The 11,106-nt window shown below is 42.7% G+C and overlaps 1 protein-coding gene across 9 annotated transcripts in view; it reads right to left on the reverse strand.

The window, feature by feature from the left end:
- Window positions 1-10,657, reverse strand: part of VIT (vitrin) — a 105,732-nt gene extending 95,075 nt beyond the window's left edge. For all 9 annotated transcript variants that reach the window (XM_069494216.1, XM_069494215.1, XM_069494214.1 and 6 more), the window contains exon 1: window positions 10,400-10,657. The gene's annotated coding sequence lies outside the window, so the exon portion shown is untranslated. The remainder of the gene's footprint in view (window positions 1-10,399) is intronic.
- Between the last annotated feature and the right edge of the window lie 449 nt (window positions 10,658-11,106).

Here is an 11,106-nt window from a genome sequence, read left to right on the forward strand (position 1 = left end):
CAGTTTTCAGATTGTGCTCTTTCTACTGTGTCAAACTCCTCCCATGGCTTTCACTGTAAATTTCCAACTCTTCTATGATTTCTTATATAATACGATCATAAAATAAAAATTCCACTCTTCATCTGTACAGTACTTTTAACTTTTCAAAGCCTGGTTACATCTATAACTTCAGTCTCACAGGATCCCTGAAGTAAGCAGCACGAACATTGCAGTCAGATGCAGGGACGACACTCGCTGAAATTTAAGAGACTCAGCTGGTCCAAGGCCTATGATCTGGCAGGAAAAGACACCTGAAGCAAGTTGAGATCTCCCTTAGGATTTTGGAATTGGGACTCTGAGAGCCTTGCAAACTGAGTGCCAAGCTGCAGGCCACGTGGGCCCCTGAGCAAGATGTGTAAGACAAGGGCAGAAAGAGATGGAGAGAACAAGCGTGTGGCCCCGGGGGAGAGCAGACGCCTTAGTTTCTGGCCACTTCCCAGGTCCCATTTCCAGTCTGAAGGAGAGCCAGCTGGACTCGGTCTCCTGTGTATGACATAGATGTTATTGGGCCCTTTTACTTGAGCCAGTTGAAGTTGGTTTCTGTTCCCTGCAGCTTTGATTAAAACCCTTTTCATGTTTGTTGTTTTAGTTATGTCCTGTTTCTGTGAAATGATTGGTAGTAAAATGAAAACACTTAAAAAGGACCCATGCTCTTGTCTTTTGGTAGCATCAAAACAGGGGGTCCCTAGAGAGGCTGTGTCCAACCCTAAAGCCAGGCTCTGGGAAGAAGTGTGACAAGGGATCCTTTGAGCTGTGGCAGCCACTGAGAAGGTCTGTAATGCTCTGGGGATAAAAACTAGGAGTGGGTGACCTTGAAACTATGCTGTCAGGATGTTGCTATGGAGTTTCCCCATATATTTATGACAGTAGTTCACAACCAGGGGTGATTTTGTATCCCAGGAGACATTTGATAATATTTAAAGGCGGTTTTAGTTGTCACAACTTGGGCGGAGGAGGGAGTTGCTACTGGCATCTGGTGGGTAAAGGCCAGAGACAGATACTGCTAAGCATCTTGTAATGCACAGGGCAGCCCCTCACAACAGAGAATTGCCCCGCTTGACGTGCCAGTAGTGCCAGGGTTGAGAAACTCTTGATTTATGAGAATGTTTATTTCCTGATATATTTATAAGAACATTATGCTTACTGAAGTTCCAATCTAGGAATTTCCCATAAATATCATATGTACTTTTTTGATGACTAGGGTGTGAACTACTTACGGATTTATTTCTCTCTCCGGCATCACTTTTGATCACTACCTATAGTCAGAGAAAATCCTAAAGCAAAGAAGTTTCCATATGGGCAGTTGTGTGGATTAAAGGGCTCAACCATGTGTTTAACGACTGATAGATATATGTCTGTGCCATTAGGCTCATCGATCCATGTGGCATGCTTCTACATGTCAGAAAACCAAAAACGGAAAGCCTGTTTTGGTGTGTGCATTTCAGACCATCATTTTGTACCATGTTAAGAACCTGACATATGGTAATGCTTACCACATCCACAAAGGCTTCAACCAATGGTGCTTTCCAGTGAGACTGCAAACAGCAATTACATTTCTGAAGTGGTAGTTTAGATCTTACATTGCCAGTGGGGAAAAAAATACTAGTTTGCAGGCATGCCCCAAAACGCGCTCTAAAGAACTCCTTCCTAGAGTTATTTATCCTGTGTAATAGAAAGGGCATGAAGACCAGTAAACCTAAGGGAAGGGCACAAGGACCCCAAAAAAGATGAGGTGCACCCTGATGGCTCCTCTTAGTTACCCTGGAAACCATGCGTGGTTTAAAAGATTCTCTTGGCGCTTTGGAAGATGAGTTTCTCTCATCAGATGCTCCTTTACCTAATGTGTTTGACACTGTGGATTAGCCTCTACTGCTCCTGGCAAGTTCTCCCCCTTGGACTTTGAGGATTGCGGTTGCCAGGGGGCTGACTGCTGTGAATTTGGAGCTGGGGAGTTGGTTTGGTTCAGCTGTGACCAGAGCCTCCACTGGCCTGAACGCTCTGTGCTTTTGGGTCTGCCTGCAATTCTGAGACACAGCAAAGCATTTTCAGGTCTGGCCCAGCTTTCCCTCTGAGATAGGAAGGAAGATGAGGGTGTGTCTGTAAGAGCCATGCCTTCCCTGCCATGTGCCACTTGGTAAAGAATGGGTTCATCTCAGATGACAGGGTTCCGGAGGCAGGCGTGGGGCTGTGGGTCAAAGCACATTCTTGAGTCCCAGCAACCAGAGGCTTGGGTAGAATGGAGGGTGCAGGGGAGGGCAGGGCAGTGACCGTGGCTGACGAATTGAGGGCTCTGAAGGATTAAGTCTTGGAAATTGCCAGGGACCGGCAGATACAGAGTCATTTAGAAGCAAGAGGCTGAGCTCTCCAAAGGGAGCCACCCAGTCTCATACTCCAGAGGCCCTACCAGGACCACCCCCAGCTCTGAAGGGGCCCTCAGCCCCTCCTGTGTGGCCCCCTCCACCATTTTGGCCCAGTTGTATAGCGGCCTGTTTCTCCTTTGCTTTCCTTCCCAGAAAGGTTTAGAAGTGCAGAGGCCATGCCCAAATCATTGATTGAATGTTTATTATATTCTGCACACTGTACATAGAGGATCTTACTTAATTATCATAGTGATCCTGTTAGGTAAGAACTATTATGCCCATTTGTCAGAGAAGGAAATCAAGGCTTAGAGAATGTTACTAAGCTGCCCAAGGTCAGAGAATAAATATGTAGCAGAACCAGGATTCTATCTCAGAGCCCAAACACTTAACCCCACTCAATACCTCATTTTCCTACTCTAGAGGATGGTTTCATCTTCCTTTTACCTTGATGCATATGCCGTAGGCTTTTTGAAATACTTGGTTGACAACAGTCAAAAACACACTGTAAAATACATACATTGTGTGATAAAGTTTTCTTAGTTATAAGGTCAAGAGATTTTTTGAGTTGTATTTGAGGCTGAACTCACTCACAACTTTCTCTCTCTCACAAATGTTATTTAGGGTAAAATGATGCACCAGGAGTATTTTTAATTGTAACCAGGCATAACACACCCATCTAAATAAACATTTGGGTGTATTGTAATTGACTTGTAATGGGATGTTAAAATGGGATGATCCTTTGTGAATTTCAGCTGTGGCCTCAAGACAGTAGGTGCCAATTTCTTCCTCCTTGAAGCTTCTCTCACTGTTGCTTAAAGAAGGGTGGCAGTGGGAAGCCCCCTGCACCTCTTCTGCATCTGGGGAGGAGGAGGGGGAGAGAAAATGCCAACAACTTTTCCCGAAGAAATTCTTGCTGTCCGATCTCCAGCTACTTCTCTTGGCTCCTACAACCTCTTGTACAGTCTGGAGAAAGGCAGTCAGCAGGGATCCTGGTTCTAGGTTGCTTCTTTAAAAGGCCAGCTTGGATGCCCAGTAACCCCATAATTGAGGAGCTGTGTCCCTTGGGCTTGGGGGCACAGTGGACTGGTGTCTGCCTCATGATTAAGTCATTTGCAGAAGAGGGGAAGAGCATAAGGCAATCGACACTCCCGTGTGAGAGTCAGCCTGGGGTCACTTTAGCTCCAGCCTGAGTCAGGTGTGTGGAGGGCCGAGGACAGAGCTCACCAGTTACTCGGGGCCAGTAACTCCCAGCAAGAGCAGATTTATTCAACAGCATCTAGGGAACTACCAGTGAGGGATTCCCAACCAGGTGGGCAGTCCTCTCCAAAGAACCCATAACAGGTGTCCTGTAGGAATAAGAAACATCTGTAAACCCCTGTGGAGCTCAGGGAACCTGGGTGCTAGCTCACAACAGTACCACCTACTAAGAAGGCCTTTCTTTCCCTTTCATCTTTCCTCTCCATACCCACTTCAACTCTGGACATGAAGAGACTACTCTTAGTGGCCAAGGGGAAGAGTGGTAAAGGTGCAGAGCAGAGAAAGAGAGAAATCAATCATGCCCCCTTCCTCATTGAAGAAAGCAAGCCTGGATGTGGGGGATGAAACTCTAAACTTTGAAGATCATTATGAAGTTTTTAAGTGTTATCTAATGTTATGTACATGTTAATGACTGAACTGAGATTGTTTGGGGGTATAATATCAGCAAGGTCTTTTTAAAAGCTCTGAGCATGGTCTGAAATATTAAGGGACTTAGATTTCATCCAGGGCAGAGGCAAGAACTACCCCACAGATAGTGTATGAGTGGGTGGCAGGGGGCTTCTGGGGGAAATGAGGAGTGAGGACAGCGCCCAGCGCCCTCTGTGTCTGCTTGTCCAAAGCACACCCTTGGTCTCACCTTTCCTGCTCGTTCAGCCTGCTCCAGACAGGACGGCTTCCTAAGCATGGTCCCACTGAGAGCCTTTGCATTTGCTCTTCCCTCTCCTTGGAATGCTACACCCCGGCCCCCCCCCCCCCAAGACCAGGGACCCACCTGGGTTGCCCTCTGGCTTCCTCCACAGCTCTCTCTTAGTCTGACATTTATCTAATTATACAATGCAGATTATCGCCCCCATCTCACTGCTTGCTCTCTGCATCCCGTTTTCCTGCTTTCTTGTGTTTGTCTCAGCTCTTATCACCATGGTTCTCTTAAGTGTATTTGTTTGTTGTATGCCCGCAGATTAGGAAAATGGAAACTATTTTGTTCACTCTTCTTCCCAAGCGCATGGAATTGTGAATGGCTCTTAAAGATGGCCCAATTAATATTTGTTGTTGCTGCCACTGAATGTTATTTCTGCTTCCCCAAATTTCTTTTACCTTTTGGAGTGCAGGTTTACTCACTATCGTATACAAACTAAGCCAGTCTGGGCAAGTTGACTTGCACCTTTCCGTCCAAAGCATGTTTTCTCTGTCTGCAACACAAAGAAACCCAGAGGAGGGAATTCACTTAGCATTAAGATGCCAGTGACCTGATCCCTTGGAAACTGTACGTAGGGTTACCCCAAAGGAATAGATTTTTTTCGAATCTGAGAAGAAAGAATGTAGAAACAGAGTTCCTTCTCACTATAGCCTGAGGGGCAATTTTGATGAATTTTTACCACACGTCCACGCAAAAGATTAGCCTTTCTCCAACTGAGGGAAAGAATTTGAGAAATTTTTACTAGAGTCTTGTCAATGTGGAGACTCTGTCAGGGAATGTGATTTTCTGAAGTAGTTTGAGCCATAAAGAAGCGTGATTCTTTCTGTGACGAGCTGCTAACTTATCCTTGGAGTGAAGATAAAGGAAACCTTTTGGAGACAGCTGCTCAGAGCACATGGCAATGAAGGCTGCTCCGTGGTCTTCCCCCCCCCCCCCCCCCCCCGTCCTACCCGCCAGCTCGCATCAGAGTCAGATCTTCCCTACACACCTGAAAAACAACTCTTAAATCAGCAGGTTATCCAAGAACCACAGAAATTAAAACTCTCCTTTCCCAACAACTTCTCCTATGAGTTCCTGGCTTCTACCCTCTCTCCAGTAGTATTATTAAGGTGTCTCTACTTGCAAGAAGGAATATTTTTCTTAGAAATCTAACTTGGCTTGAAAATTATGTTTTCGGGGATGGCAAGCATTAATTTGGTGCAGTGGGAGACAAACCAGGACCATGTGTCATTGTTGCCTGGTGGGTTAAGAGTGTGAGTTTGGAACTACACATCTTGGATTTGAAGCTGAGGTCTATCCCTAGGCTGTGTTACCTTGGACATCTTACTTAACTTCTCAGTGCCTTAGTTTTTCGTCTGTATAATGGGGATGGTAGCAACCCACCTCATATATTTGCTGTTAGAATTAAATGAATTAATATATGAAAAAGACTTAGAACAGTGCCTGGTGCATAAGAATAGTTCTGTAAGTGTTAGCAATTATTATTATTATCACTGGGGTGATGGTTAATCATTATAACCACTGCCGCCACCACTATCATCATCGCCACCATCCTGCAAAATGTGACCTATTTAGACACTAGTTTAGGACTTAACAGATAAAGCAACCAGCTGAATCTCTCAGTAATATGCTGCCCAGGGTTAGCCATGGCTTGATTCTTAGACTTCTTGATGAAGGAACCTACGAGGGTCTGAATGTTTGTGTCCCCCTCAAATTTATATGTTGAAATCCTAACCCTCCAATATGATGGCATTAGGAGGTGAGGCCTTAGCAAGGTAATTAGGTTACTAGGATGAAGCCCTCATGAATGCGATTAGTGCCCTTATAAAAGAGGCCTGAGAGAGACCCTCGCCCCTTCCACCATGTGAGGACACTGGGAGAAAAGGGCCATCCATCTATGAACCGGGAAGTGAACCCTCACCAGATACCAAATCTTTGAGCACCTTGATCTTGGACGTCCCCACCTCCAAACCGTGAGAAATGAATATTTGTTGTTTAAGCCACCCAGCCTATGGCATTCTGTTATAGTAACCTGAACTGACCAAGACACCTGGAAAGGGGGCACTTCTGTACTTTTGTTCCTTCCTTCTCTGCTCAGAGATTTGTAAGGGTCTTTAGCCCATTCTCATGAAAATCTTCTAGATAGATGTACAATTTGGCCAACCAAATGACTGAAGAATGACATCTGCATCCTTAAAAAGAATTGAAAAAAAAAATCTAGTGAAAAAATATAAACTAGAAATGGACCTGAATATATTATTTTAATTATAAGACCAGAACAAAACACAAACACAAAAATATTCTCTAAATAGAATCTACACCAAACTAACATTTCTCTGTTGCAAGACTTTGGCTTGTAGATTTGACTCAGGGAAGGGTTTGGGCACCCATGATCTCAGTTCACCTTTCTCCCTCCGGGTACAAGCTCCGGAATGCAGCGATGGAGGGATTTGCTTTTGCAAGTTGCCACATGATGTATAGTTTTTAAAGGTGGCTCAACTCAGAGCATCGTCTGGTGCCTGCTTTGCACACTTCCCAGGCAGCCCCAAGCATTTCAGATAGTCTCTAAGGATTTCTTTAAGTTTTACAGTCACTTGAAATGTTTTCTACATGATTAAAAACAAATTCTGAGTCCAGTGTCCACAGCTGTTTGTTTTAAAGATGAGGTAACCATAGCAAAATGCAATAAACAAACTTGAAGTAGTCTCTGCTCTGTTGTGAACATGGGACTCTGGGCATGTCATGGGTTTTAGACTAATTTTCAGCCCTTCACCTTCTGGTCTGCAAAGAACTCACCTAGATGATCCCAGACTGACTTAAATTTGTGTGTACATGGTTTTTTTTAGTTAAAATTTTAACAACCAGCACTATCAAAAAGTTATTTCTGATGCCGATTCTAAGTGTTCCTGCTCTCTTTTTCCTTTCTTGGCCCATTTCCTGCAAGAACAGAAGCTGCCCACTGCCCCTTGCATAACGACCTTTCATGCTTGTAAAAAACTAGCAGGTTCCCTGTGCACCTTCCCTTTCAGGAATGTCCCTGTCTTCTGCAAACCACACGGAGACACGTTTTAAGGGCAGTGAGAGGGAGACCTTGGGGGCTTCTCAAATGACAAGCATCACAGAAGTTGCCTCTCTTGCTCACATTATTTTACTGATGGACTGATTAGCTCACATCCTCTGGATGAAGAGATGGCAACTAGTTTCTAATGAGTATATTAATATCACATAATTCCATAAATCTGCACACCATATCCAAAGAGTTAATGCTGAGAAGTTTAAAGGCAATTACAAATGATTTGTTTCACAGCTGATCTGATTTCTCGTTCTAGTCACATATAAAAAAATATATACACTGACATTTGGGTACCGACGGTGTGCCAGCCACAGACATAACAACTCTCTGAGGTAGGCAGTAATAACAGACCCCTTTTATAGATGAGAAAACTGAGGCCCAGAGACTGTAAATAACTTGCCAACATCGACACCTTTAAGAAGTGGCAGAGCCTCCTTCCTAACACCCCCTGCAAGTCCCAAAGCATGGGAGAGCCATTTGGTCTTGACCTCACATGTAAGGCCTTAAATTTAGATATTTCACATTCTCTCCACATGGGGTTACGAAGATAGTCACAGAAATACACCAGAGAACTGAAAAGAATCTGTCATGCAACTTGGATCTCAGTGTCCCCAGTATACTATGGAGGTATATATATATATATATATAGTCTTTAATTGTCTTGTGAAGAATACAATTATGTTAAATTTCGTTTTTACATACATTAAAGTCTTTAGTTAGGTAAACATAAATATTTAAAACATACCCTAAGTTCCGTAATCCTGTTTGGGTACTTCTGCATTTTGTAATGTACAGAGAGTCTCAACCATGAAATTGGCCTGGCCCTGCTTTGACGTTGCATAGAACCCGGTCCTGGTGCATGTGACGTTGCATGGGCGCCTAGTCCCAGTGCACAGAGCCACAGGATGGGGAGGGAGCCCTAGAGACTATCTGTCCAACTTCTTCGTTTCATGTAAGACGAAATAGAGGTGCAGAGTGGCTGAGCAGCCTCTCCCGGTCACACAGCGAGATGCCCGTCCACCGACAGATCCGTGTGCTCTGTCCTGCGCCACTGCTGCCCATACCTGCTCACGCCTCCACAGGGGAGCAAGGAGAGAAATCGCACACATGGGCCCACATAACAGGAACATCCTATTATAAAACATTGATTACATAAAGCCTTTCCAATATAATCTATTTTTGATTATGGGGGGGAGGGGGAAAATTCCATTTCTATAGAAGTTTTTACATTTCAGAACCGCTTTGGAGCTGAGAATCAATATTGAGCCTCCGATCACCCTGGGAGGGAGCGTGTGCAGGCATTGCTATTTCTGTTTTTCAAAGGGGGAAATAAAAGTTAAGAAATGCTACACACCTTTTTCAAGGAAACATAGGCAGGTGGTGGCAGAACTGTTACTGCAGTTTAGGACTCCTGGCGTGGCGTGTGGCATTGAGCCACACTGCTTTCCCGTATTCAGTTATGTCTTATGGGAGCCACAGAGAGAACAGCACAGGCATTTTTGTTCTCATGATGCTATTCATAAACCTTTCTCAAACCTGGTGTATTTTCTCTGAAAGAAACTACTCTTCATGTGATCAGGAACTTGGTGGAAAAGATAATTAGATCTTCTAAATAATATTCATAAAGTAAACACTATTTCAGGATAGATAGTAAACATTTCCAATGTTCCTAAGGTTATTTCCTTTTAGTGGTGAGGTGTAAGATATATTTAAATGAAGCTAAGTCTAGGAAACCAGCATATTGCAATCCAAAATGCAGTTTTTGTAGGTTTGTAGTTCTTTGTCTAAAGCTCTTTTACAAAAGAGGTGATTTTAATTCCACAAATAAAAGACGGGTGCTTCCGGCTTTCCTACTGGCCCTAGCCACCACTTGTAGCGCGCGCACACACACACACACACACACACACACACAGAAAACACAGACAAACAGCATTTGAGCCTGCCTTGTTGCAGGGTGTTTTCATCTTTCAAGAGACCAAGGGAAAAACAACCTCAGAACTTTACCACCAAAAATTCCAAATTCATTGCAACACAACGTAATGGCAAAATATTATTTTCTTAGCACACACATTTTTGAACAACCACGATGGCCAAAAATGCTTGTTTTTATTTTTACAATAAACCCAAAGAAAATCTTGAATTCCACTCGCGATCGGGGGACGGCAAAGGCGCAGTGGTTGTTTGAAGCAAACTCTATCATGTCTAATTATTCAACCTTATCCTCCCTCTTTAACCTGTGCTTGAGGTATTTCTTTCATGTTTATACTGGTTTGTCACAAATCATACTTAAAAGAGATTTCTTATCCTATCTTCCCTGAGCAAAGCTGAGGTACAATGGTAGACTTAACAACGCCAGCCCTTCTCGGGCTTATCAGTAACAGAAGCATTCAGCCTAAGAAAACACTTCCAGTGTAAACAAGACACAGAATTGCACATCGAGCCACATTCCACTGAAATCTGTCTGAATAGAGAGAAGTAGAGATCCTAGCTAAATAATCTCTCTTTTAATTTAGCATCAGTGTGCCCACTTCTCATACTGCAATCCATACATTGTTATAAGCAATTTGTTGTATTGCTATTATATTCCATATAGGAAGCAAGGTTTTTAAAAAGGCAAGATAAACAGGAGACTTAAATTACTTTAAAATTCTACACAAATGTCATACTTTTCAACTTATTTTTAACCATAATTAAGTTGGTTTAAAGAAACAGTGAGAATGTTGTGATAATATTAATATTAGTGTCGTTTATTTATAGTTGATAAATATATATATACTACTAGTTGTATATATTTGCAAGGACGCCAACTATCACCCACTCCCATTTCAACTCTCTTGAAACTGAAATTTGTACAGACTGATAACTTGGTCAAGGGATGTGTTATAGTTTCTTAATGGCAAATACATTTCTATGTTTTTATAATAATGAGTGGAAAGCAGCTATATACACAGCTTAGTAATTTATCAGACATACCTTGTTTGAAGAAAGCAACTTTTTTTTTTCAAAAATTGTCCAGCACACAGAATGGATATCCTTGTTTCCTTAAGCTTTTCTGCATCACAAATCCCATCCAAATTATTCCAAAGAAGAAACCAGAAGAGATCCAAGCACTTTTTCTCTTCTTCTCAGAGGAGCTAATCCAACAGTCCCATCAACCTCTCAGCAATTTGAAAAGCACATTTTACACCACACACATGCACACACACACTCACACACACTGCTTCTCACACTGGTTTTAGTGCTGAATTAGGCGGTCCTTTTTTTCAAGTTTCCACTCCCACTTGCTTTTTTTTGGGTAAGGATTTCTAAATATTCTTTTGTAGCCTAAAGTACACATTTTTAGTAAGCAAATTCTACAATGAGACATTCTAGAAAGTAGAAGAGGGGCACTTAGATAAAATGGAGAATAAAAATATGCTTTAAAGCAGGAGTAATTACATTTTTTTCTTTCTTTTTCAAAAGGTAGTGAATAGCTAGATGAAACTGCACAAAGAAAGAAAACTGTGCAAACACCATCAAGCTTATTCTACTGGACTCTCACTGTAGATTGAAAATACTTACTTTTCCTACGTTTTCCTGCTATTTCTTTGTTTTGTTTTGCTTCAGTCCTGTCTGCATTTTGGCAAGCTTTATATAATGACTCAAGTATATGCTGCTAGTAACAGGACACAAGATAATAA

The sequence above is a fragment of the Eulemur rufifrons genome, chromosome 19, assembly GCF_041146395.1.
Source record: "Eulemur rufifrons isolate Redbay chromosome 19, OSU_ERuf_1, whole genome shotgun sequence".
NCBI classification, from domain to species: domain Eukaryota; kingdom Metazoa; phylum Chordata; class Mammalia; order Primates; family Lemuridae; genus Eulemur; species Eulemur rufifrons.